At 39.9% G+C, this 16056-nt stretch overlaps 1 protein-coding gene across 2 annotated transcripts in view; it reads left to right on the top strand.

Moving 5' to 3' along the window:
• Positions 1-16056, top strand: part of ahcyl2b (adenosylhomocysteinase like 2b) — a 34704-nt gene that overhangs the window by 4973 nt on the left and 13675 nt on the right. The gene's annotated exons all lie outside the window — the stretch shown is intronic.

The raw sequence follows: 16056 nt of genomic DNA, 5'->3' as shown, positions 1-16056 counted from the left end.
CAATGAAGTACTATGTAACGTCACACAAAAACCTGAAAGGTTGATTCATCCCATCTGAGCCCCTCAGGTAGAGGAGTCGTGATGAGGTACTGATCAGCCAATCAGAAGTAGGCTCGGACTATCACGAGAAGCATCACATTAGACATGTACTGTACAGCATAACGGCCTTGGCTGTTGTTTTTTATGTGGTCTGGAGATACAGATCTCCTCCCGTCACAACATTGCAGTCCAGTGTGCAATTAAAATCAGACCAATGGAGCATTAATCTCAGATTATTTTATGGTGGTTATGGCATGAAAGCCACAACTGCCACTCCAAACTGAAAACATTTAAACGGTTTGGATTGTAAATGAACTGCGGTGGTTCTGACCAGAATTCCAGTCATCTAGATAAAGAAGTAATTTATAAATATTTTCAAAGCACTTTGAAAATATCCGAATTTGAATGGAAGATCCGAATTTGAATGGAAGCCTTTAGTTGCCGTGCATTCAGGCCCGTCGTAGGTTTTTATTTAAGTGACGTCATCCTGGTGAGCTAAAGCAAGCCTAACTTGCTTGTGTATTAAACGGCTTGGATCATTATCATAGCTATTCAAATATCATCTTGGGTTGAGTCTATAGGAGAATTGCTGCTCTTGGGTTTGCTCTGGAGTGTCTTCGTGTCTCTAAAACATTAAAGGAGGGACGTGTGGCCGTCTTTCCGTCAGGCGCCGGATCGTTTGTGAGTCACTTCAGCAAACACGAGCTCATGAGTGCGCGCATAGCGTTAACGACATGCATTACCTCAAGTAATACTACACTGTCCTTCATTAATGTTACATTATCGTATGTCCAGCAAATACGTTTAGCAGATGGTCAATAAGATTAAGCATTACCTGTTATGTATTTAACTTCACCTGTTGACTCTGATGTTTTACCATTAAAAAAGACATTTTGTGAGGTTGCGGGAGCTCTGTGGAATGCAGTGTTGGCTGCTCTAAAGTGTCACAAATTCACACCTTGTTGTCACACTTTTATATATCCAGCCTGTTGGACGGAGGCTCACGCCACCAAACCTGACAGGGAAGATGGCGCCTAAGTAGCTGAAAGCCTCAGAGAGAATTGAAAGCATCATAAATGGAGGCGAGAGAGAGGACTGATGAAAATAATATTTAATAATACCATAAATTCCATGGTTTTCTTGTTCTGTTCAGCCCCTTTTTTCCTACGGTAACAGACTTATTATTCACCGTAGTGGGTATTTTTTCACTAAAATACATTCACAAAGTGACAAATCAGTTGCAACTGGGCATATTGATGGAAAATTGTGTGGAAGGAAAATATGTCTAAAGCTTTGATTTTGTTTTTAACTTTCCTTTAAAACTTGGAGTTAAAAAATTCACTCTTAAAAGGTGGGCATTATGTAAAATGTAATTTTTAAAGTGCTTTGTTACTTTATAATGCAATTCTTTCATAAAAATCATGCCTGAATGTTGCTTTGATTGATTTGATTTTCTTTTTTAAACATGTTTGAGAAATCATTGAATCTCATTCAAGATTGCCAAAACACTTGCTCTCACAAAGCGCCATCTTTTCCACAGAGCACCCTTTCCCCTTCATCCATTCAGTTCCTCTAGACTAGCGGCAGCAGCACCCATCAAACACCCAGAGGAACTGTGACTCTGACCTCTTCATATGAACTACTTCTCAGTGCAACTCTCCTAAGAACGTTTGTAAATGGCTTGTTGGAGAAGCGTTGTTGTGAGAGCGATCTGAAGACGAAGTGTTGGAAAGAGCAGGACGGAGGCCCAATTTCAGTGTCAAATTTCGAAGTCAATTTTATTTTGAGTTATGCTTGATATGCAGCATTTTTAGAACAACTTTAAGGTGACTTGGTTACTTGATTGTGCTATGATATGCTCGAAAAATGTATAATACCCCCACAATTTAAGGAGCTAGTAAATCTGAAAGTATATTACCAAGCCTAAATGTTATTTTATGGAAGTTTGATGGAGCATCTAAAACATGCAGTACAAGGCCTTCAATGACCAGAACTACCAACCTCTGTTACAGAAAGTAGCACAGGTGAGTAATTCTTGGCTGCCTTTGCTCATCAAATCTGCATTTAGGTCGCTATTTCCACTATGCCCTGAAATTACCTCGAATGCCACAGCACTTCTTCTTCCTTTATGTCCCCTCTTGGTTCAGCTCAGCCTGTTAATCTGATGTCAAATCACTCTGTAGTGCTTTCCAAATGGTGGCGGAGACTTCTGAAAATAAACCCGAGACTTCCTCTGTCTGTCTTCCTCACAGTCTTATTGTGTTCCTAAACACAGCAGACTGCGTGTTCTCTCTCTCCATCTCTATCTCTATCTGTCTCTTTCTCTTTCTGTGTAAATATCAGCACTACCCACTACAGCCAGGCGTCAGTTCACACCTCCCAAACCATCTTTATCCGTGCCACTTGGGACCGCTCGGTGAATGGACCGTCGGTACTTTACTCCAGTTAGTTTCTCTCGGCCTGCGTCAGCAAATCACAATCCAGATTTAGTTAATTTTAGTGGCTCCAACAGAACATTTGATCTCGGGTTTAGAGGACGCCATAACATTTTTCAAAATAAAAATAGAAGTCTGACCACTTGACAGGGTAAGGGCATAAAAATCCAGCTGTAAGTGGTACAAAAATAAATCTGGGTGGAGTCATAAACGCCTGTTAAGAAATGCTTTAAAAATCACACACACACACACACACTGATTTTTACAATTATTTGCATGCACAAAAAACGTGTAGTTTTTATTTATTGATATGAAAACAGAGAATGTCACTAGAAGAAACACTGAGAAGCTCTAATTGTATAGTTTGAGTTGTCTACTAGGAATACATATCCTCCTTGGGTTCTTTTTCTGCTACACTTTTGTTGAATATTGGTAGATTTGATCTGCTGCAACTCATTATTTAAAATGTTCTGCACCTCACGCAAGGGTGCAAAGGTCAAAGAGATGTTCCTGATATGCAAAGTCCATTGAGAGAACTGGTATAGCTGTAGATTAAAGGATGTTCGATCAACAATTCACCAACATAAACTTAAGGATCTCTGCAGCGCCTTCAGTGTTACAATGGGCTTTTTGGATGCCTTGAACTAATTTAACCTTCTTCCCTTATCTATCAGAAGAGGTTTATGGCCGTGCTTTAGTATGTTTGCAGTTGTGTCACACTCTTTCTGTTTTCTGATGAATGATTGAACAGAGCTCTGTGAGACATTCAAAGCTTGGGTTATTGTTTTATAACCTAACTTGCTTTCTCTCTGACGGGGTGTCTGCGCATCCTTAAAAAATCTTAAATTAAAACCTTAAAATATCTTAAATTCATTAAACTATGTTCGCTCCAAGAAACCCTGTTGTGTTTTCCAGGTCTTCATGATGCTGTTTGTTCACTAATGTCACCTAACAAACCTCGGCGGTAGCACAGCAGCATTTATGCTGAAATTAACTCACAATCGAATAATGGTTTCATTATGTTTTAAGTTGTAAAAAATATGTCACACTCGCATCAGATTCCAAAATGATTAAGTGTGTGTTGGAAACGTCAAAATGTGAAAAAGCTACAGATGCAAATTGTTCAGAACGTTGAATGCAGTGGTGTGTTGTTAAGCCAACCTGCTGAAATCAAGTTTAACTATAAGGAACCTTGAACTGCTGTAAAACTTATTTAAACTTTTTTTTTTTTTTTTTTTACAGAAAAAGTGGGCGAATCCTATGCGCGAGTCTTCCGTCAAAGCGGATTGGGTGCAGACAGACAGAAGGAAGGAGGCGGCAAACTCTTTATAATCTTTGCTCTAGTATCCTGTCATTTGCTGGTGTCTGCACTTGGAGGAAAAATTTAGCGGCCTAAAAAAAGATAATAAAAAAAAAAAAAAAGAAAGCAGCAGAATGTTCTGTACAGGCTTTGAAGCGGTCGGTGTGCCTCACACAGCGCAGGCGACACATTGGTTGCGGCGGTAGCTGGAGACGAACCATTTGAAAGAAAACGTAAAGAGAGTCGCTAGTACTGGCGCAGTTACTGTGTGTGTGCTTCCCTGAACCTCCTACACACATCTACATCTCTGACTTCCCTGTTAGATTTCCTGGCTCGTCGTTGCAGCTGATTGAGTTACACATCTTTCCATCAAAATCCCCCTACAGCAAGTTTCAGCTCCCTGGAGCAAAGAAATGAGCAGTGAAGGTGGGGAAAGGGGGGGATTCTAGGGCTCTAGCTTATTGGAAGCCACCATAGTTTCAGTTTAACAAGTGGGCGGCAACCAGGTTGTTGTGTGTGTGCGTGCACTTCGTTGACCCCGGTGTTGAGATACATGAGGATCATGAAACATTATCACTGAACTCGCCACGCAGGACGAAGAGGAATGCAGCCGCGTTCTGAAGCGGTGCTTGCGAACAAAGAGGCGACATTATGTGCAAAAAGTGCTGCCTCACAAAAGAGGCCTCACAAAGCCTGAAACAAGCCCCCACACCCCTTATCCCCCACGCATCCATCTGTCTGCTTCACTTCCTATTAGTCAGGCCTAACCAGTAGCTCCTGGCACATGGAGAGCGTAGCTGCTCATGCCTGAAAACTGCAGAGCTTTGAAAGAGATGTTTATGTTCCCTAAACTGGGTCAAAATTGGGCATACAAGCTGAGATACACCACAGTCCCACTTCTATATCCAAAGGTATGTAAAATCTAGCACCTTGGCATGCAAACTGGTTTTACAAACTGGTGAAAAGTTCATTCATTCGTGAAATAATAAGAATAAGCTGAATGACCTCCAGGGTGGAACGGTGAAGAGATGCTGCCTGTTGCAATAGTTATGAAGTCATGAAATGTCTTTGGGCTTCTGGAAGTGTGAACAGTGGCGCAACTACACATTATTCAAGTGGATGCAAAAACATAAATCGCCCCACCCCTCTTTCCCCCGGAGGAAGGTACGTCAAGTCAGGGGCCAGGGCTAAGGTCCTAAGCTCCATCGCTTGGCAACAAATCCTAAGCGATGTGGAACTATAACGCACTGAGTGAATGGGAAAGTTTGCGTGTTGCGGCGGAAAATTGAAGCACGTCAAAATGCATCAACACAACGAAGCTAATACGACATAAAACCAATGCCATACTTGACGGAGTTTGGCTACATCGAGGCTCACTGCAGTAAAAAAGACATATGGAGGATCAGATAGCAGGTAAAGCAGCGCACAGCTACAAACACTCACCCGGATTAGCATGACGGTCAGAAAGCTAAACAAATAACCCGCAAAATTATTTAAGTCTTCGAGCTGCAATGTAAGACGCGGGTTCTGCTCTCGCTGTTGAACCGCTGCTACGCGCTACAGGTAGTAATAGTTCACAGACGGAGCGCCGCTTCTGCTCCACCTGGTAGTGACTCTCACACCGAACCTCTGTTTAAAGCTGCAGCATCTAACCTAAAAAAATAAATTTTACATGCGTATTAAAACTTTTGCTGTCCTAACATGAGACAGATAATTTCAAAAAAAAAATTTGATTTCATCCCTGCTCTGCATGATTACTCCGCTCAGTCAGAAACAGCCACTCAGAACTAGCAGTAATCAGCTAGCCGCCATGCTATCAGGAAGTTTTCATTCAGTAACTCTGGATTGTTTATTGTAATGGAACCTGTATTTGCCTTTGAATGTTAAGTTTTATATTTGAATTTTTTTGGCAATGTTGAGAGGTTTTATTTTGGCTCTTTGCATTATTTAGCCTCTTCAGATCCTTCATATGTTATCAGTCTGTTAAAGATAGTATTATTGATAGCAGTACAATTTACACAATGCCTGTTTTGTTTAGTTTTCTTGTAAAAAGATATTAAAAACAAGTTTTTGTCTAAATTAAGGTGAATTCATGGTTCCTTTTTCCACATAATGTAACCGGTAGTGTTTATGATTTAAAAATAAATAAATAAATTATGTGATCGGTATCAGTGATCGGCCCTCATGGGTGATCGATATCAGGAGGAAAAAACCTGATTGGCACATCTCTAGTTTTAATGGTTCTTTGTGGATTGCCTGAAACTTGGCGTATTGAGGAAATTTGGGAACTTTGTAAAGATCACATATGAAAAATTGTGGCTCTACACAAATTGAGGGAAGGCTTTTGGAGTCATTTCAAAACAAATGCAGATTTCAAGAAAATCCAGTATGTATGTAATTTAAACTGTGACTCACTACTTTTCTGTGGTCTGGTAAAAGATCTAAATTGTAATTTAGATTCAGGTCAAGTAAACCTGACCAGACAACTCAAAGATGGGAGAAAATTGATTTGGAGACATAAAGATTAAATGATGTGATAAAACGGACATTGCTAGAGGTGTTCAAAGTGTGTAAAATATCCATATCTTCTTGCCCTTATTCACAGTTGACCACATCTGCATGTCATTGTTTTATAATTGAACTGTTTGGCCAAAGATATTACAAAAACAGAAGGCGAGTCTTTTTATTCTTAGAGCCTTGTGCCAACTTGTTAAGCTTATTTTTCTGCTCCACTGCTGAACATGCTAGCACATTAGCAGTAAAGGATTTTAAAAACTTAAAAGGAAGCAAAACCCTTAAGGCGGTTAAAACAAAAGAAAACAAATAAATGAAAGCCATAAAGAACTGACAAATTACTTCACACTCCCAATTAAACATAGACCACTGACCCAGTAATGGCTTTGTTCAGAAATAGAGCAGAACCTCCCCTTGCTGTGAGCCTTCGATGTAATCATACTTCCCCCTCAGGGAATGACTGATGCTATTTTTGGCACCTTGAAAAAGCAAAATTTGGGAAAAAAACCAACAAGGCGGACTTATTAATTTTCCTTTTCTTAATTAATTACAGTTAATCCTTTAATATTTTAGAAATTAATGGCTATATTTAGCCTAATGATATACATTACCAATCCATTGGTGCTTAATTCTAAAGGAAGTTTGTTACTGCTGGTAAAATGGAGTGAAAAGCATAAACTGGTGGAAGTGTTGTATATGCAGGTTCGACTTTATAAGTTTATACAAAAGCCAAGTTATTTTGGGTATGAACTATCGTTAATTTGATCTGAATACAAAACTGGAATCTGAACACAGGCAGACGGGATAACCCTGTTAAAGGACTGGGTCGATGGGAGCGATCGCTTTGCCGTCTGTGTAAATGGAGCTTATTTGACCTCCATCACCGAGTGATCATTGGGTTTCCAAATTGCGTCCTGGTTTGGTCTACACGAGCAACAGAGCGCAGTTATGCAACTGAGGGAAGCAGCAATTGGAATATACCGCTCAGTTTATAACGGAATGTCAAAAATGCTATAAACTATAAATGGAAAACAAACTAAGTGTTTTGAGGACGGCCGAAACTTTCCATTTTGGCCGTCGTCCAGTTTCTGCAGCGGGGAAGAAAAAAAAAAACAGTGGAAAGTTTTGAATGTAATTGCTGATGTACTCTCCCCCGTCTGTGTCAAATAATCAGGGTTTAATCTGTTACTAAGCCCATCATTCATTGCCTGGTCTCTCCTGGTATCAGTGTCCCAGGCCTCTCTGCTGTGACTATCGGACCATATCGGAGGAACTGGGATTGCTTCGGCGCAGAGTGCTCTTTGCAGATCACTCTGCATACCATCCGCGGTTAAAAAGCATTGCTGGAGCATCACGGCTGAGGCAAAGCTGGACATGTGTTGGGCCGGTGCTGATTGAGCATGGGCTCTGCGTACGTGTGGTAACGGGTAATGTGAGGGCATGTGAATCGTGACTTGAGTTTCTCTGCATGTGTGTCATTGCGTAGAGTCAAAGGATGTCTCTGTATATAAATCAGGAGGAAATGTTCTTACATCCCAGCTTTCCCTGGGGCAGCACGCTTGATATGGAAACGCGCTTCAACTCACGCTAGCTCTTCCCCCCCCCCCCCTCTCTCTCTACGATTCCCTTTATTGGTTCGGGTATTCAGATATCAACCCGTCCTGGATTGTGCAATTACTCATAATGGCTGCCGCATAAACCCTTTTTATACATGAGGTACTTGTTGTATGTAGCCCTCTTTGGAATGTAGCGCCACATTTGCTTTGTGAGGGTAAATGTCAGGTCAGGGTAATAACAGCAGGATCACTGTTGCCTCCCAGTGCTGCTCTTCAACATGGAGGCATGCAGGTTGTTGTTTTTCCCTTTCTGTGTGAGAGCTCTAGCAATGGAGTCTTTTTATTGACTGCCAAGTGTGTTTTTGCCAAAGTCCTGCACTCGTTTACGTTTATGTCCAGCAACGTGTCTGGTCTTTTTTCTCTGGTCTTAGTTCAGGGACATTGTCTCTGCTTGGAAGATTTCCCAGAGTCTGTTTGGTTGTGTGCATCATAGCTTCCCATTTGTGTTACTTCCAACTCCAGAAACAAAAACAGTTTTGCTTCTTCTATAGAAATGTAATTCACTAAACTTTGACCTCACTTTTTACTCAGACTGCCTCTGACCTTCACAGTCGCACACTGAGGGTATGCATGGGGTGGTATGAGAGTCTCTCAGTATAATACATCAACATACATATTTTTCTGGATTTTGTAGGATAATAAAAGGCAAAACAGTCTTGTTATAATAGACTGCTGGTAAAAAGGACATTTTCTTCACATTATTTTATATTAAAAAAGAGAAGATATAAAATGGATGTTGTGTTTTGTGCAAATACTTAGAGTAGTGGGAGTTACGGCTGACAACCTTTTACAATTTTGTGTTTTATGCCTCAATAATGCAACTTGACTGCAGAAGCCATTTGTCTGGTTACTCTAGTATAACATAATGGAATTACTTTTATTTAAATAGAAAATCAATAGCTATTTACACTGTTGCTAAATAAAATTGTTTTGATTGTTGTAGTCTTATTACAGTTGGGAAGATTTAGTTTGATTTTAAGATGCTGTAGACAATACAAATAGATTAATGGTCAGTAGATTTAGTTATGGTTTTAGGTGGTACTATTTGTGTCGGCAACACAAAATATTGTTTGTTGATGCAGAGGGACGCTTTTTCACCTTTTTTTCATCTTTTTTTTTACATCTAAAAATATATAAAGTGCAAAGAAATCCCATTTATTACCAAAGTTGTTGCGTTCATCTTAATTTTGGAGTAACCTACAGCCACAATTATTGACCTGCATGTGCTTTCAATTAAATGATTTTCACCCCCATGGCAAAAAGTTTGGGTACCACTACCTTAAACAGCCCATTACTAACTTAGAGGTGAACGAAGTGAATGCAGAATACTTTCTACTCCGACCAGTGGGCAAGGTTTTAAATTAAAATGCATTATAGAAGATTCCAATTAAGGAAACCCTTGTTTTTTGAAACGGAATCAGATTTAAAACAATACAAACTCTGTCTCTCAATACTGTCTCTGATGATGTATTATTATTTTTGTTTCACAAACACAAAAATGGTAAACCAGAAATAGCATTTGGAAAAACTTGAAACGACCTAACCAGTGTTGGATGTGGCATCCGAGAGGTTGTAAAAAACACAGTCAAAATTAGCTGTCTGCTCGCTACTTTTAGTTCAAGTAGAGGGAGGGAGAGGCTGACGTGACCAACATAAAAAGAAAGCCTGAATAAGTCCTCCACAGAGCACTGTGGCAGAGAGCTAAAGAACAAGACGTCTGCTGTTTTGTCTTGTGAAACCCTCCTGCAGGCCTAAAAGATTGGAGCAACTAAAGGTCTTGTTACCAAGGCCGAGTGCGCAGGTAACAAGATGTCCCGAAAATACGCTTTTACGTCAGTGGGTCTGTTGAGCACCTTGCTGCCACTGGCTAGTATGTTTTTAGAAAAAGGTGGCGCATTACTGAGATTTATTTGCGCACCAGGAGTAATTTGTATACTACGTGACTTGGATTGAGAAACTGAGCAAAAATAATTAGGAAAATATCAAGATAATTAAGCTAAACCAGTTGGTAGGGACTAAATGTAAAGTGAATAATTAGGTAAATTGAAGTGAGTGGTACCATTTCCAATGGTGGCCGGTGTCACGGGTGCAGCTTTTTTGTAACTTCACTTCAGTGTGTGAGGGAGTTTGGTTTTTCTCATATTTGGACAAACGGGATAAGGAGCAGATGGTGACATAGTTGTTTTATGACATCTCTTTTCCCATTCCCTAAAAGTTCTTTCCATTTATTCATCCATTTGTCCATTGATCCACCCTTCCACTTCCTCTATGTGGAAGGGTGTTCCTCTATGTAATCATCCATCCATTCATCCTATTGTCCATTATTCACTCTTCTTTTATCCATATAATCCTTCTATCCATACAGCCATCATTTGTTGATTAGCTACCCATCCATCCATATATTAGCCACGCATCTATCTACCCTTCCATCCATCTGTCAAATATCCATCACACCATCTTTCTGTCCAATATGCCCACCCATAAATGTATAGGAAACTCTTGAGTATAGAAATGTATCATAATGTTGTGGGAACATTGTATTGGAGATATTATTGCAACAGGCCCCTAACCCTAAGTTCTTTAAATTAGATCAATACCCAGTTTCATGCACACAGTTTGGCCATGATGTTCGTCTTTTTACAGTGTGATATTGATTATGATGATCTGTCTCACTTTCTGACCTGCCTTCCGTTGGCTTCACTCCCCATTTAAAGTCTCAGTCTCAGATTAGAGACAGTCTGACAGAAGCTCTTTTAGGATTTAGCTTTCTGGATACTTTGTGATTTTTGTCTGTGGCGTTAGGCTTTTAACTGCTATCACTCCATTTCCAGGCTTTTTGGCTAACGCCATCCAAACACAGAGCTATTAAGAGTCCATTGGCATTTTGATTCTGGAGCACTCATCCTTCCACTCAGCCTGTCTGGTCTACTTTTAACTTTGTCGGCTAATCTCATGTAATTGCACTGCACTGAAACGGAGCTTTTGTCAGCTTCCTAGTTTGTCAAAGAAGAGTGGTTAGCTGTTGCTTTGTCCATATGAACTGATTTTCTCGTTCGACCATCTATAGCACCTGTATCTTGTCGTCCAGCATCTTCTTGCACAATCTTGTTTCTGCTTGCTGGTGGCCCAGCTGGCTCTGGATCTGGATCTGTTTAGACTGACTGTGTAGTTTTTTTTTTTTTTTTTCAACAAATGATGGGGTGCAAGCACTTGATGTTGCTCTTGTCAACTAGGACTAAAACAAGCAAGCAATTATCGACAGAGACGTGTGACCCAGTACAACATGTACTCTTATAGCCACGGTTCTCTCGGCTTGTTTGTCCACTGATTCTGTGTTAGGAAACTAGATTAAACACAGAGCGCCTTTTTTTTTTTTCTTTTTTTTTAATGTGGCTGAGAGGCATACATGTTGTGTAAGTGACTGAAGATTTTAAACAGAGGTGGAAAATTACAATTCTCTCTCCCCCTCCTTCTGGCCACTCTTTTCATGTTCTCCTTTATTTGGTTTGTGGGGCTTTACTCATACACAGGAATGCTTTAAAATGCATGGGCTTGTCATCTCAACTGGACTCAATTTTATCGCCTGTTGGGGGGCCTTGTATCTGTGGCACAAACATTCAGGTCGTCCTTCATGGGATGGCTCTTCGCTTGGAATATATGAGAAGTTGAGTGACCATGTTCCTAATCCTCTGTGGAGCTTTTTGTGCTGGTCTATAAACAAGAGTCTTTAAAGCAGATGGAGTGGTTATCATTAGTGTTGTTGTCCTTTAATGGTGAACTACGAATGTGATTCTGAACTTTTTTTGCTGTTAGGACTTTAACACGATAGACTCTTGATCAATATCAATCGATAATACATCTGAAAGAACATATAATTTCACTGATCCGCTCAGCATTCTGGGGATGTAGGAAAACTTTAGCTGCTCAGTGTTTTATGACCTGCTAAGCAAGGTGAGTGGCATCAACTAACTCACTATTGGTTACTTGTTTAGTAATTTACCACATCAACTTTCATCCTGCTGGTGCATGCCACAGTGGTTTAAAAATGTGCCATTTCACAAGCCAAATTTTGATTGTAGGGAGGGGGGAAAGCTAGATGGAAGATATTTGCACAGAAAACCAGCAGGAATCACAGCTGTGAAGACATTTGCACTTGTTTTTCATTCCTTTTTATTATAAAAGTCTGCTTGTCCCTGATTGTTGCAGCTGAACACACAGTCTCACGCAGATGACTGTGGATCATTTTACAAGCAGAACTTCCTTTTCTTGTTTGAATTATCCTGTAGTAATTTAATATACTTTAGGAAAGTAAGAAAATAGAATTTTTTTGGGATGATCAAACCAGGAAGCAGTTATATTTTCCAACTTGGTTCTTTTTAATGTAAAAAAAAAATGTCTGTGTTTTGATGTTACACGGCACATTAAGCTAATTTTGAAAGGTTTTCATTATCAGGGTTTTCTCTACAATTGCTATCAAATTACAGAAAATGAATAAAGCTTTAACAACTTGTCAGCCTTAGTGTGAGTGTGAACGATGTCCATTGTTTGCACAACTCCTGTGTTTAATGCCAAGTTTTAACCTGAACTGTTGAGTACCTGATTTAATTTTTTCCTTCCTTGTTCAACCCTCTTGGGGATGCACTATCAATAACTGAATATGAGCCTGTCTGTAATTAAAACCACTGTTCAGGCTCTGCTGTTTTTACATTGTACAGACAACGAATATTGGCATAAAGTATCATTTAATAGTAAACAAATTTGATTTTCTCATTCCTAGTCGTTCTGAAACCTTTTGACTTTATCCAGAATCAGAGTTTAATCTTTTGAATATCAATTCAAATTCAGTGGTCCAACACTGACTGCTGCCCCTCTTGTTACTGTTTCCTTTTAGATCTTCTCAATTTTCTCTGTTTATTTTAAGAGAAAAAAAACATTTCTAAGTCATCTAAAACCGTTTATTTGAGCTTCATTGATAAATACCAGAGCATGTCGGAGCAGCATGTTCAGTCTCTGGAGGTAGACACCGACACCACAGAGGGAAACCAAGTAAAACGTTTTGGTTGTGTTTTTTTTTTTGAAAGAGCAATTTCCTGAATTAGTCCACCCTGCCTCTGCCAATACTGGGTCACGGGAAACACCTTGCAGCATCATATCACATCGTAGCTGCATCTGTGTCTGTTTGTTTTCGTTTCCCTTTCCCCCACTGGGGGTTTCAGATTTTTTTTTTTTTTTTTACACTGCCAAGATGGGATGCTTGCTTTGTGCTGCGGGTCTTTTTGCTGCTCAGCTGGTCTGAATGTGTCCAACCAGCTCTGCTGGATTCTGTCCTAAAGCGTTTCCACCCAAGCAGGGATTTTCTAGTATTTCTAGTGGCTTTTAGAGCATCCTTACATAATGTCGTGGCGTTTAAATAAGCAGATGGGACATGAAGCCCCTGGATGTTTAAGTGAGTAATTGACCATTCTTTGGGTGCTTTAAGGCATCCATTTAGAGTTAAAAGGATATAGATTTATTGCGGTCGTGCTCGGACGTCAACCTTTTGTTTCAGCTCAAAACACAATTGCGGGTTATTTTTAAATTTCTCCTGCAGCCGCGAATTAAAAATATCTTGAAAGCCAAGCTTTCCTGGAATGAACTGACCCAATTGATATTAACATTATGTCCTTTGACTTAAAGAAAAAACAAACCCAGAAATAATCAGAAACTTATGTAGCATTTGTTGCTAGTTTCACAATTGGTTACTGTACTACAGTAACTTCTGTCCACTTTTTTTTTTTTTTTTTTTTTTTTTTTTTTACCACAAACTGCTAGATAAAAGTAGCAGGACCAAACGGAGGCCTAATCATCCTCCCTGAGCCATAATGTCACCCAGACCTCACAGCAAGCCATATGTCTGTTGTCCTGGACACACCGGTGTGTCCCGTGGGTCCTAATATTGCATTAACATGCACAATTTCCATGCCAACAGCCTCATTAATGGACAGCGTCCATCTTGTAAAGTAAGGACAAACAGGTGGGGGAGAAATTGAAATGAAAATCACTTGAAATTCCCATCAAACAGGTGCATTATTTTCTCCATTGGTCATAAATGCACACATGAAACACATGGGTATCTTGGGAATTTTTTTTATTATTTTTATCTCCACCTTAAAGTAGTTCTCTCAGGATTTATCAGTGCAGATGTCAAACATCTACACAGTGGAACTGGGCAGAGAAAGGGTTAGTTTGGTCAGTCCCAGAAAAGCCAGTGTGCTGTTCTCTCTGGCAGTACCCCTTGTTCTAAATCCTAATCTAATCTGTGGTAATCTTGTCCCAAAAAAAAAAAGAAAAAGAAAAATAGCATGTGAGCACTTGATATACTCCCCACGAGCTCGTAAAACAACCTTCAGTCCTTAGTGCAAAGCTCTTGCCAGACATCATCCGTCTAATAAACCTGAGTTGATCAAAAGCCAGCTGTGGCCCGTTTGGGGGGGGGGTCAGTGAAACCGAACTGCGATAGAAGCGATGTAGAGCAGCGTCTCAGAAACTCCTGCAGCTCCTGATGCATCAATAAAATTCCTTCTAATCTTCTTAGTGCAGTAATACATCTTCTCTTTGATCCGGAGATAAAATCAACCTCAGATAAAACGCAATTTTAAAGATATCTTGATCTGATTATGATGATGTTGAATTTGTAAAACTTTAGGTGTCATCAACTTTCCAAGGGACTCCAGTCTTTAAAAAAAAAAATTTACCCGGAAGAATAATGTGGGAAAGGAGATTTGACCTTCTTTTAAAAAAAATATAAAAGAAGCTGACCTTTAAAGATTTGAAGTTGGGTATGAATCAGAAGCACACCCACACATGTGACCGGTCTGAAGAAGAGGAGGAGGAGAGCACTGAGCCCTGTGTGAAAAGGGTAAGGAGAGAATAATGGCCGTATTAGCCAGGACTACAGAGTCTTGTTGGAACCTGATGCTGTTATGTTAGCATCCGGATGAGAAGAGAGTCAGTGGTTTGTCAGAGCAGCTGAAAGGACTCTCATCAGCTAATGGCGAGCAGTCGCCAACATTCAGCTGGCTCTTTGTGGGTGGATGGGGGGATTTTTGTTAAATGGCCCAAATTGGGTTCGGACAATTTCGGGATCAAAAGTTTTGTTTTCCGTACGTGCATTTAAGTGTGTGCACGAGCTTGTTCTCTGCAAACCGTAGCGTCGCGCAATAGACGTGTCTGGTCTGTGGTCTGCATTGTAGCGACGGGACTCAAAACAATCGAGTAGTTGGAGTTATTTAGCTCCGCTGTGTTTCATAAACCTGTCTTCAAGGACGGTCTTTTTTCAAAGATGAACTGACTGAGAATGAGGGGAGGAAGTATGACGCACGCTGCAGCTATTTATCAACTCTGCAAAGCTTCTTGCAATTTTCGTCATTTGTAGAATTGGCAAAAACCTCTGCCCTTTGTAAAAAAAAACACAAAAAAAACCCAATAATGCTCTAAATTCTGTTTGGCATTCAGCAATGGTTTTATTTTTTTAGTCTCTGACATTTAATTCTCATCCACTCGGATGTTTAGTCCTTGTTGCAGGATTTATTGCCTAATAGGTTAGCCATTTGTTCTCTGAACGACTATCAGCAGATGAATTATGATGCGTCTGGCTATCAGCTCCGATGTAAGAGTGGAAAGAAAGTGATAGGATCACGCTCAGTTTAGTGATCTGGCTGCGGAGCGTGGCCTCATTTCAAAGAGCTCGTATGACTGCGCTACCTTGTGTGGCCTTGTTTGATTTGATAAAAAAAGTTATTGTTTGCCTTATCGTTGAAAGAGAGAGAAAACTCAAAGTTAGGCCCTCTGTACGCACGCCGACAGTGCTGCCATTCTGTCATCTTTGGTTGAATGTTATTGTTTTGATTTTGTAACTTTTTATTTTAAAAGCTGATTTTTATTGATTTAAAAAAAAAAAAGTCAAGAGTTTTATAACTTTTCCTTCACAAATTTGTTCAAGCTTGTAGCTCACAGTAGTGCAATCAAAATAGTATTCAATAAAATATATGTGAGAGGGAAAAAAAACACTATAAACTAGTTGCCAACCAAGACAAAACTTTTGAATGAACAGTATCATAAGACGTAGATTAGAAGTTCCCAAATTCCGCCTTTCGAAGCAGTCCGATTTATT

The sequence above is a fragment of the Poecilia reticulata genome, chromosome 23 (assembly GCF_904066995.2).
Source record: "Poecilia reticulata chromosome 23, P_reticulata-male-v2, whole genome shotgun sequence".
Lineage (NCBI taxonomy): Eukaryota > Metazoa > Chordata > Actinopteri > Cyprinodontiformes > Poeciliidae > Poecilia > Poecilia reticulata.
The sequence above is the reverse complement of the archived record's forward strand: the minus strand, read 5'-3'. Positions and strand labels throughout refer to the sequence as shown.